At 45.8% G+C, this 12,872-nt stretch overlaps 1 protein-coding gene across 2 annotated transcripts in view; it reads right to left on the minus strand.

The window, feature by feature from the left end:
• The window catches only part of MARCHF1 (membrane associated ring-CH-type finger 1), a 247,434-nt gene that overhangs the window by 66,518 nt on the left and 168,044 nt on the right, over nucleotides 1-12,872 (minus strand). The window lies entirely within an intron of this gene.

The following is a 12,872-nucleotide window of genomic DNA, read 5'->3' on the forward strand; positions in this document are numbered from 1 at the left end:
CCCCATCAGCTTTCAAATTATTTCTAGGTCTTTGGTTTGTACATCACAGACTTGTAAATCTTCCCAGAAAATGTGTGTCTTCTGTAACTCAGCTGTACTCTTGACAAATTATTTCTGAAATATTGCACATTTAAGTTCCCAAGAATTTCAGTTATAAGCATGAAGAAAGCTTCCTCCTGAATTGGAAAAAAAGGAACTTTGAAGTGACCTTATGGACATGTTCAGGAAAGATACATGATTTCACAGTTGCAAAGCATTCAGAATTGAATGGGCAACATGTTTCAGATAAATAGTTCATTTGCCAAAAAAATGCAGTTTCAATTGACTCAAAACTGTTTGTGAATTTGACCCAATAGTTTCAGCTGGGAAAAGATTTGTGTATGTGTAGTTTTAATCCCCATTCTAGACCAGAGTGTTAAACTCAGATTTCCTAGTGCCAGGTAAGTGACTAACCAGGAAGCTATAAACTATACTGCAGTCAGGGTCAGATTAACCTTTTGTGGGCCTGCCGCCAAACATATTTGTGGGCCGCCATGGGGGCAATTCAGCATGGCCTGGGGAGATTGGTCCCCGGAGAGAGGAGGATGGCCAGGGGCATGGCATGACAGGGGCGGCCCCACTCCACCCAGCCCAGTGCAAGGGCACTATTTACATACCCCTGGCCCCCGGCCCCCCCCCCCCCCGGCCCCCGCCCCCCCTCCCTTTCAAAAAAGTCCTTCTTGCCGGCTACTCGGACAATGGGGAAGAGGCGCGGTGTGGGAATGGAAATGGAGCACACATCTCGAAGAACAACAGTTTACAAAGTGAGTAACCGTGTTTTCTTTCTTCGAGTGATTGCTCATATCCATCCCAGTAGGTGATTCCACCCTTACCTAGCGGTGGGAGGGAGAGAGAGGGTCACAGTGCGGCAACACGGCAGAGGCCAAGGCGCTCGATCCTGACTGCTCGAGCCAGGGCGTAATGGGAGCAAAGGTGTGCACGGAGGCCAAGGTCGCTGCCCTCAGATTCCTGGATGGGTACTCGGCGCAAGAATGCCGTCGATGGTGCCTGGGCTCTAGTAGAGCGAGAGTTACATGGCCGAAGGGAGACAGGCAGGTGTAACACGTCCGTATAACAGGACGTACCACGAGGAGATCCTCTGCGAGGAGACTGGCAACGCCTTAACTCGCTCAGCTACGGCGACAAAGAGTTGGGTGGATTTATGGAAAGGTTTGGTCCGCTCTATAAAGGCGAGCGCCTACGCACGTCTAAGGAGTGTAACTGTTGCTCCTGCGAGAGAAATGAGGTTCGGAAAGAATATGGTAGGAATAATGTCCTGGCTGACATGAAAGGCCAAACAACTTTGGGGAGAAAGGCGGGGTGGCGGCCTCAGTTGTGCTTTGTCCTGATGAAACACCGTATACGGGGGCTCCACCACGAGGGCGCGCAGCTCTTGACCACGCTAGCAGAAGTGAGGGCCACCAGGAATGCTGTCTTCCAGGACAAGTAGGGGAGGAACGTAAGCCAGCGGCTCAAGGGGGGGAAATAAGATGGACAACACCAGGTTGAGAATCCCAAGAGGAGGCTCAGTGGGGACCTGGGGTAAAGACGCTCCAGCCCGAGGAATCTAGTCACCATCGGGTGAAGAACAGAGAGGGCCATACGCTCCCGGGTGAGGTGGAGATAAGCACGCGGTAAGTCCGAAGCGGAGAGAGGATACACCCAGATCCTTGCTGTTTTTTTTGAGCGACCAAGGTAATCGACAGACGATTGGATGGAAACATCGGTGGATGAAGCGCCTCTCCATGCACGCACGTAACGTTTCATTTGCTACGTATGTCACCCTCGTAGACGGCTTCCTACTCCCAGAAGTACCTGCCATCACTGTGGAAGAGCAAGCAACTATCGGACGCTAGATCAGCCACGCAGGACACGCGAAGAGGTGCAGCACTGGAGGTCCGGTGACAAAGCCGGCAGTGGTCTGCGTGATCAGATCCAGGTAGGGGCAGGGGAACAGGGTCCGGTTTTTTTTTTAAAAACGCCGACCAGGTCCCAGCAGCCAGAGAGAACGCAAGCTGCTGGGGCGCATGCCGGAGCGATTCAAATCAAGAGGTCCCTGTCCCTGCGCACGCTTCAGAAGGACCTTGGGGATCAACGGAACGGAGGGAACGCATAGAAGAGGTGCGTCACCCACGGAATCAAAAGCGTCTGCCACCGAGCCCAGCTCGACCTTGGAAGAGCAAAACATCGGGGCACTTCCTGTTCCGGCAGGATGGCAAAGAGGTCCATATGGGGATGCCCCCACCTCGCGAGGTGGGGGCATCCCCATATGGACCTCTTTGCCATCCTGCCGGAACAGGAAGTGCCCCGATGTTTTGCTCTTCCAAGGTCGAGCTGGGCTCGGTGGCAGACGCTTTTGATTCCGTGGGTGACGCACCTCTTCTATGCGTTCCCTCCGTTCCGTTGATCCCCAAGGTCCTTCTGAAGCGTGCGCAGGGACAGGGACCTCTTGATTTGAATCGCTCCGGCATGCGCCCCAGCAGCTTGCGTTCTCTCTGGCTGCTGGGACCTGGTCGGCGTTTTTAAAAAAAAAACCGGACCCTGTTCCCCTGCCCCTACCTGGATCTGATCACGCAGACCACTGCCGGCTTTGTCACCGGACCTCCAGTGCTGCACCTCTTCGCGTGTCCTGCGTGGCTGATCTAGCGTCCGATAGTTGCTTGCTCTTCCACAGTGATGGCAGGTACTTCTGGGAGTAGGAAGCCGTCTACGAGGGTGACATACGTAGCAAATGAAACGTTACGTGCGTGCATGGAGAGGCGCTTCATCCACCGATGTTTCCATCCAATCGTCTGTCGATTACCTTGGTCGCTCAAAAAAAACAGCAAGGATCTGGGTGTATCCTCTCTCCGCTTCGGACTTACCGCGTGCTTATCTCCACCTCACCCGGGAGCGTATGGCCCTCTCTGTTCTTCACCCGATGGTGACTAGATTCCTCGGGCTGGAGCGTCTTTACCCCAGGTCCCCACTGAGCCTCCTCTTGGGATTCTCAACCTGGTGTTGTCCATCTTATTTCCCCCCCTTGAGCCGCTGGCTTACGTTCCTCCCCTACTTGTCCTGGAAGACAGCATTCCTGGTGGCCCTCACTTCTGCTAGCGTGGTCAAGAGCTGCGCGCCCTCGTGGTGGAGCCCCCGTATACGGTGTTTCATCAGGACAAAGCACAACTGAGGCCGCCACCCCGCCTTTCTCCCCAAAGTTGTTTGGCCTTTCATGTCAGCCAGGACATTATTCCTACCATATTCTTTCCGAACCTCATTTCTCTCGCAGGAGCAACAGTTACACTCCTTAGACGTGCGTAGGCGCTCGCCTTTATAGAGCGGACCAAACCTTTCCATAAATCCACCCAACTCTTTGTCGCCGTAGCTGAGCGAGTTAAGGCGTTGCCAGTCTCCTCGCAGAGGATCTCCTCGTGGTACGTCCTGTTATACGGACGTGTTACACCTGCCTGTCTCCCTTCGGCCATGTAACTCTCGCTCTACTAGAGCCCAGGCACCATCGACGGCTTCTTGCGCGAGTACCCATCCAGGAAATCTGAGGGCAGCGACCTGGCCTCCGTGCACACCTTTGCTCCCATCGCCCTGGCTCGAGCAGTCAGGATACGCAGGCCTTCGGCCTCTGCCGTGTTGCGCACTGTGACCTCTCTCTCCAGCCCCACCGGCTAGGTAAGGCGTTGGAATCACCTCTGGATGGATATGAGCAATTCACTCGAAGAAAGAAAACACGGTTACTCCTTTGTAACTGTTGTTCTTCAGAGATTGTGCTCCATTCCAGTTCCACACGCGCCTCCTTCCCACTTGTCCGAGTAGCGGCAAGAAGGACTTTTTTGAAAGGGAGGGGGGGCGGGGGCCGGGGGGGGGGGGGGCCGGGGGCCAGGGGTACAGCTGTGCCGCGCTCCACAGTTCCAACGACCGACACGGCAGTAAGAAGGAACTGAGGAGCGGGCGGGCCGGCAAGGGTATATATTACCCGCCATGGCAGCGCCACTCTAGGGGGCGACCTGCCGGCCCGCTGGAGTTGCTAGGGTAAAAGTCTTCTGATGAACGTACACCTACTGGAATGGATATGAGCAATCACTCGAAGAAGAACTAGCAGTTGCCAGATGCAGAATGGCCTGCCCGTCCCTATGCTGCCTGCATGCCCCTTTCCCCTCAGAGGTGGGCCCATGCCACCCCCCTCCCCGTTCCCTACGCCCATCGCTCCCCCCAGACCCTGTCACAAATGCATAGTGCCCTGCACACCACCACCCCTGCCCAATGCCCCCCTGCCCATAGCCCCACCACAATTGCCCAACACCCCACACAGAAATCCCACTCTCCAGTGCCCCAACACACAGAGATCTTCCCTGGCCCCTCACAACTCAGCACCCCGCCAGGCCCTCCAGAGACCCACTCCCCCATGCCCTGCCTCCCGGCCCTGCTGGGAGGCGACTGTGTCTGCCGGGCTGAGCCACCAGCGCACCAGCGCTGGTGCCAGGGCAGGGAATTGCTCCAGCCTATCGGAAGTGGTGCAATCAGCCAGGCCAGGGCTTGCCCCAGCCGGGTTCCCTTAGGACCCACTTGCCTGAAGGGGTCAGCCAAGCCCCCCAACTGGACAAGATTGGCCAGGCTTCTGCACCAGTCCCAAGCAGCTCAGCTCCAGGGAGACAGGTGGGGCCCCACAGGGGGTGGGAAGCAGAGAATGCCTGGAGTCAGAGGTGCATTGGGGGTCCAGCCAGGAGGCAGAGAGAAGCTGGCTGATGGGGCCAGGGGGAGGAGAGAAGCCCTCAGTCAGCCGGTGGGCAGGCTGAGAGGAGCAAGTGGTGGGCGGGGGGAAGCCAGCAGGCTGGCAGGATCTCATAGCACCACTGGCACCATTGTAAACCCGGCACTGACTGCAGTGGGTTGCTCTCAATCTCTCCTGTTGAAGCTGTTTCACTTTTACTATATGGCTCTATAGCCTGGTGATTAAGGCACTATCTAGGAGGTAGGAGCTGTGGATTCAGATCTTCTCTCTGACTGATTCAGAGTCTGACGCCTGACAAATCTTGGGCAAATTTGCTGACAAATGTTAAGTATTTTCAGAATCAAATGCAGTATTCTCCCTGATTCTTTGGTCTCCTGGCCAAACCAAAAAATCATTCATCCAGCTCTAGGTTTAAGCTTTGAGTTTAGCTAGTTATAAATGAATAACCTATGCAGAATAATTTCACATAAAGGATAAAGATATGGCAAGATAGGTGAATAGATTATCCTAAACCTCCCTCTTAAGTAATACCAAAAGTATTTGCATGGGATGCTTGGTTCAGGATGGTACTTGGGGCTATGTTGAAAAGGAAGGTGCTAAGACAGAACCAGTGGGAAAAGTGTTGTCCTAGATGGCCTTGTCCGGTCCCTAAAGTGACACTTACTCTAATTCAGATACAAAGTACACTTTATAGCAGCAATTCATCATCAGTTCCTCCAGATTCCCAACACCTGACATGTTCAAATAACTGAAACTTCAAGTCCTCTTAAAATAATGATACTCTGGGGAATGGATGCCTTAGAGAATCAGCAATGGTTTATGGAGCTTTACACATTCTGATTTGAATGCTGTTAAGGTCAGTAGTCACATAAAGTCATCATCATCTGATGACTGTTCAGAGACCCTGAAATGAGTTTGTAGTCTCTGTCAAAATCCTGGTGGACATGTATCAATACTACACAATCAGTTATCACTGTTTGAGACTTGGAGCATGCTTAGTGCTGCATAGGTGTAAAGGGAATTTACAATCTAAATTGGATATGGACAGCAAGAGTCCATATTATTATACATACAGTAAACATGCATGGCTCAAAGCCTGAACAGGAGAACTTCACGTATGTGCCGTGTATGTTTTATTTTGCATAATTATAAAAGATGGTTGAATATATATCTCCATTAAAAATAAATATTTTCTAATGAAAAAATCTGATTTTTCTATGGACATTTTTCAAACAACATTTTCTTTTAATTTCTGCTACATTTTGAATTTTTTCCTTCACTATCTTTCCCTTTGTTCTTTCCCCTTCTTTTCAATGAAGGAGGAAAAAGCAGAAAACCAGAGAAACTGGGGAATAACAGTTTCATTTTTCTTCCTTTTTTCGCTGATGGAAAAAGGTAAAAAGAAGACCCTCAATCTCTCTCCCCCGCTTTATTCGACAGAAAAAGTGTGAAAAAAGTTTGTTAAAAGATTAGCAAGTTAGAAAAGTAATATATTCTATCACTTTTTATTTTATTTCACTTTTTTCATACTTTTTAAGTGGAAAGATGTTTTAAAGAAGTGTGAGAAAGTGGGAAAAATCCCTAGTCCTTTCACTTCTATTCCTCCTTTTCCACTAAAAAAAAAAATTGGAAGCAGTAGGAATAAGGAGAAAACTGTTGCTTTTTAATTCTCCCCCTACTTCTTCTCTCCCCTTTTTATTTTTTCCCCAAATGGAAAAGGTTTTCCCCCTTCCTTTTCCTTTTTAATATTTTCCAGTGAATCAAAGGGAAAGAAAGAGGGGAATAAATCCCCCCCAAAACCCTAAACTGAAAATTGAAAACCAAAGTTTTTCAGGTTTCAAACTAATAAAACAAAATTTTAACCAAAACCAAAATGAGATTTGTTCTCAATGTTTATCAAAAAGTAGAAAAAATATTGAAAACAAAATTTTCCTGTGAAAAAAAATTGTTGACAAAACTGCATTTTCTGACGAAAAGAGATGTTGCTAGAAAATTTTCTAACAATCCTAATGGTGACACTATTACTTTGTCTTGCCACTCTCCGATCTGTGTGTTTTATCCACCTAGCTTGTGAATGCCTTTGAACAGAGAATTTTCTTCTTTGTTTACACAGACGCAGCTCAATGCATTAATTATTAAACATAAACCACCACCATATTGTTTGTACTATAATAAAAGGACCAACATCAAGGATGAGGGCTGCATTTTGCTAGGTGCTGTACAAACAAGAAGACAATCCTGGTACCACATGTATGCAGGACTTGAACATGTTGTCATCAAAGGACCTGAAGAAAAGGTCTGTATGAGCTTGAAAGCTTGTCTCTTACCAGATTCTTGTTCAATAAAAGATATTGTCTCACCTGCCTCATCTCTGGTTGAATAAATGCACTTTAAAGAGGATTTTGAGTGTATCTGGGGAGATTGCTTGGTGTCCGAGGAGAAGAAAGGTTTTCCAAGCATAAGGGGCAATATGGAAGAAGACTAAAAGACAAAAGTGGGCAAATAATAAAAATGGGGTGCTTGGGAAGAGCCTCAGTTTTGGGAGGGAGAGTTTGAAGGAATGAGAGCAGAAATACAGTCAGGAACTTGAAGGCAAGATTGAAGAACAAGAATTTGATTTTCAAAGGCACTGAGTACCAAGAGCTCCAGCTGAAGTCAATAGCAGTTGCAGGTGCCTAGCACCTGTGCAAATCAAAGCCTTATTGTGTAATTTTTCACTCAAATGAGTACACCAAGTTTATTTCCAACAAATCAGCATTTAAACACAAATTCTAAGTGGCATCATTATCCATCTGCTAAAAAAAAATTAAAATGAAGCAAACAGTATGTCCAATTTTGGCATTGGTATTTAATGGATTTCTTATCAACTTCTCTCTTACCAGGGGAAGTCTATTTCCTCAGGGGTTCAAGTCAAAATTCTGTTCATTGTATAAAATCAAGAAAATTGCTAGCTAAACTTGGAATTACCAGGACTATAGTTTCCATTATGCGTTTGTATGATAGCAATGCAATTATTCTGAATTGTGATTCCTTCTTAACTCTTTAGGACATATTTCTCAGCATTATCATTTTGTTAGTAAAAATGTTGCCTAACTCCCTGAAAAAGTAACACTATTTCCTGAATCAGCAGCCTAGCAACTGGAATTGAGTAAAAGCAAAAGTGAGCACAAATTTAGGTTTCCAACTATACCAAAGGTTATATGAAGTTAATTCCTGAACTTCCATCTCAAGCAACTGTTTTCTTTAACCATCTCCTTCTCCTCTTTCAGCTGCATAACTAATGAACCAGCTTGCGACAAGTCATTTTGTTCCAAGCAGAATTCTCACAAAGAATTCTTTTGGGAATGGGGTAAGTCAACATTATTATGAATATTTGTATTACAGCAGAACCCCAGAAGCCTCAGTCAGATTGGGGAGCCATCGTGCTGGGCACTAAACAAACACATACTGTAAAATGTATATATCAAGAATTTATGGAGTAGGTTTATTTGCTCTTTGTGCTACAATGGGATTTAGAGGGATGAGTATTCAATCAACTACCTCATAGAACTGAGACAGAATGGGCTGAAGCATACAACCACTGGGTTCAAGTTAAGATGTAGGGCTCTTCACAGACTTCTGTAAACAACTTTTATTTATTTAACCATATAGTTAAGTAATACAACACTGAGTTCTTATTTCCCCATTCCTGAGACTTCTACTTCTCAATTGATATTAAAGCAAATAAAAGGCATTTGGAGAACATCCCCTTGCTGGTAGGAAAAAAAAGAAAGAAAAAACGCATCCTTAGGCAGAACTTATACTGGGACCTCGCAAAGCTCCACTAGTGCTCCTTGTGCTGGCTACAAACCTGGACCCCAATCCTGCAGGTTGATCCATGAGAGTGGACCCGTGGGCCCACGTAAAACAGCTTGCAGAATTGAGGCTTGGCTCAGCAGCAACGTATGTAAATTAATCTTGCAAAAAATATTTGAAAACCATGTAATGTTTTCTTATCTAAAATCAAGAGCACTATTTCCTCCCACTTGTGTGCTAATACAAGAGATAGGATAGTCCAGGTGGGAAGAAATGTAAGTGCTAGATGGCTCATCTATATTAATGCATATTAACACATCTAGGTCATAACTCCAATGTGCTTGCCAAAACAGGAGAGCAAGAAAAGGCCAAAGTGCTAACAAACACAATCACAAGATACAATGGTTTGAATTACTTTAGCTTGTCTTTGGTGCTGAAACAGAAATGAAAAGAATAGCCTCACTGCCTTGTTATTTAATAGACTCAGCTCAAGCTCATAGCCATATTTGATCTTGCGAGATTTTGAGTGTTCTCCTGAAAGCTGCAAATGCAACTGGGTTGTGATTCCACTCTTTGTGGGCTAGATTAAACCCTTGTTTTACTAAACCATGTAAGGCAGTAAGGGGGACTAAGGCCCTTTCCCCATCTCGTAAGAACATACGAATGATCGTACTGGGTCAGATCAAAGGTCCATCTAGCCCAGTATCCTGTCTTCCAATAGCAGCCAGTGACAGGAGCCCCAGAGGGAATTAACAGAACAGGTAATCACCAAGTGATCCATCTCCTGTTATTCATTCCCAGCTTCTGGCAAACAGGCTAGGGCCACCATCCCTGCCCAAACTGACTAGCCATTGATGGACCTATCCTCCATGAATTTATCTAGCTCTTTTTTAACCCTGTTATAGTCTTATAGTCTCTTACTTGGCCTAATAAGTCCCATACAGATCTTGGATCTGGGTCTGGTGAGGAGTGCAAATCTGCTCTCCAGATACTCTTCTGTGAGCAAAGGGGCAGGGAGGGAGCAAAACCTTGGCTACTCCCATCCTACTTGCTGGCTGTTTGTGAGAGAGGTGGGAAGTAAACTGCAGTCTTTCAAGGACTGCGGTAATTTATTTGCCCTCAGAGAAAGAGGAGAGCAGGAAAGAATTGTGCCTCTGAGGGAGGGATCTGAGGCACAACTCCTCCCGTGGCTCCTCCTGAGGTTGAGAGTAGAAGGAGATTTTGATATCCTTACAAGCGTTGGAATGTGCCTCGTTCTACAGATACTCCCACTGAGCTAGACTGTGCATTTGGGCACTGCCCAGAGACAAGCGGTCAGGCCTAAGCTGCAACACCCCTGGTCTTTGATTAGCAATGTGCCTCAGACACATCCCTCTGACTCTCGCTTCCTCAGAAACTGCTACAAGGATTTCACTTACACTTTTGAAAACATACTCACCTTAGGACAGAGACCACACATGGGAAGGCTCAGCCCAACAGAAATATTTCTGGGAAATCTGTGGGGGTTGGGGGGGAGAATGGGGGTCATTATGAAGACCATTTTGTACCTTAACGACAATATTTGCTTCTCTGAAAGCCATAACAATATCATAATTGTACATATAGAAGTGAAGGCCCTGTCCTGCAAATTCTCCTTCCACAGCACTGCCATTGTCTTCAGTGTAATTTCTCTAAGCAGGTGCCCTGTGGGACCAGTGTGACTAAAAAGGGTGCCCATAGGATACCTGCTGATAGGTACATTGATGTAAATCAGAGTTTGTTACAGGAGTGGGTGGGTGAGATTCTGTGGCCTGCATTGTGCAGGAGGTCAGACTAGATGATCATAATGGTCCCTTCTGACCTTAAAGTCTATGAGTCCATGAGTCTATAAATATCAAAAGGAAACAGTGGCGTTTTGTGAACAACATCGATGTAAATGAGTGCAAAATCAGGCTTGGCCACAAAAATATTTTCTATTTTCTAACCTGCGTTGGTTGGGTGTAATTTGTCTCAGTTGTGTTAAATTGTAACTACATAACTGCTGAACGTATACCATCTAGTTGTTCATAATGCATATTAAGTGAGCAGTATTCTGTCTTTCCAATTCTGTATGCATTTTAGTTTAACGTAGAGAGTAGCCATTCTTCAAAAGTCCCTTCCATGGAGGGCAAATACTATTCTGACAAACAGTTTTGTTTGCAAGCCTTTTCTTAAAGTCTCAAAATACTTTTATAAGCTGAACTTCTTGCAGGAATGCTGTCCCCCACAACAGGCAAGCTGTATTTCATCGCTGCTTTTTTGATCTTTTGTATTTCTGAAGATGCAGATTGAGGAAGTTCTCATATTTGGGACTATAAAAATGAAAAACATATCTGAACAGTGCTACTATGTTCTCTGTTCGAGAACACTTTATTCTTTTATTTAAAAGAAGAAAAGAGTGCAAAGGCTATCAAATCTTGGAAATATCTACGGGAAAGGATCTCAATGCTCCAAAAGGCAAAACGTTGTAAGACTTATGAGGCTGCCAAGTTTTTAAAGAGACATACCAGTATTGCAGAATGCAGCAAAATATTTGGGTCTGTGATGCGCTGGCCCAGATGCCAGTTCATGCAGAGTCCCCATGTCTCAGCTGGACATGACACTACATAGCTAGATCAGTCTGCTCACTCATGGGTTCATATTGATAAAGTAGGTATTAGAATGATAAGAATGTGTTTAGTGTTCAGACTATTGAATGCTTGTGAGCTGCTGCCTGCATTAATTTCCTTGTATATTCTAAGTAATATTTGAGAGTTGTATTGTGAATTGCCATACAGGAGAGGACATTATTAGAGTGAAAAGCTGCTCCTTCCAAAAGTGGAGATGCAGCAAGACTAGCTGGGCTAGGGTTGATCTTACAACTGAAGCTCCCTATATATGATTGAGACATGGTCCACAAAAGGACCAAAGACACTTATTGCTTTCTCCCTCTCTTCCCATGAAGATGAGTCATGCAAGTGGACTCCTTCCATCAGCTGAGTTTGCACCTCAGAGCACATGGCACAAGGGATTAAATCTCCAGCCAAAGGAACTAGGATCTCTAGCTTCTTCGACTCTGGTATGCAAGGTACTTCTAGACATAAGCAAGAGATCCCCAGCTGTTTATCCTGGTTAGCCCTAAAGGACAAATCAGCAAAGCTTGCTGATTACCGAAGCCATATTACCCTTTGAAGCCTACGGCTGTAACTCATTTGTATGTCTATGTTTCTTGCTTTAACTTTGTAATAAGGCTCTAGTTTCCTTTCCTATTTAATAAATCTTCATATAGGTTACTATAGGACTGGTTACAAGCATTGTCTTTGATGTGAGATCTAACATGCAATTGACCTACAGCAAGTGACTGTCCTTTGAGATTAGAGTAACCAGAATGTTACTGTGATTCACGCATCACTGAGCTTCACTCACCTGGCTGGAGGTAGACAGACCAGAGTACCCAGGGTCTGTCTGTGATCCACATTAAGGCTATTAAAGTGTCTCAGGAGTTTGCACTTCGTGCAATTGGTTGGTGAAATCTGAATTTAGAACGCAACCATTTGGGGTTTGTACCTTGGTTTTTAACAGTATGTCCTGAGGTTTGTATTCATGCTCTTGAGTCACTGTTGGGATCGTCACAGGGTCAGTGGGACTCTGTACAGGGAGAACACCACTTAGCAGGACTGGGGCCTTAAATTTGCCATATTGCTCAACAATGAATAGGCACATTAAATCTGATAAAGTGCATAAAATAAAGTATGTTAAGGATAGCATATCGATCCCTCAATTCAATGGATTATTATTTAAAAGCCTGCTTGAAAATGGGACATTTTACATAACTCACACAACAAGCATCATGTAATCCTGATGCTATCAGGACTGCTTGATACACACACACATATATTAATATATATGGAAAGTGAAGGCCAAAGGGTCCCAGTGGTGGTAGGAGCCCTCGGGGCTGTGACTCCTAAGCTGGGTGAGTGGCTCCAACAGATCCCAGGAACAACACACAGAGCTCTCTGTCCAGAAGAGTGCAGTGCTAGGAACAGCTAAGATACTGCGCAGAACCCTCAAACTCCCAGGCCTCTGGTAGAGGACCGAGGTTGAGGAGACAACATACCACCCATAGGGGTGAGAGGGAATTTTTTTTATATATATTATATATATATATATATATATATATATATATATAGTATATATATATATATAGTCTTATAGCTCAGGCTATCACTCTAAACCTATCTAGACAAGAAGCCATATTATTTTAAGATGTAGGTGTGTATAAAATCTCTCTCTCTCTCTCTCTCTCACACACACACAC

This window comes from Chelonoidis abingdonii, chromosome 5, assembly GCF_003597395.2.
Source record: "Chelonoidis abingdonii isolate Lonesome George chromosome 5, CheloAbing_2.0, whole genome shotgun sequence".
Classification (NCBI taxonomy): domain Eukaryota; kingdom Metazoa; phylum Chordata; order Testudines; family Testudinidae; genus Chelonoidis; species Chelonoidis abingdonii.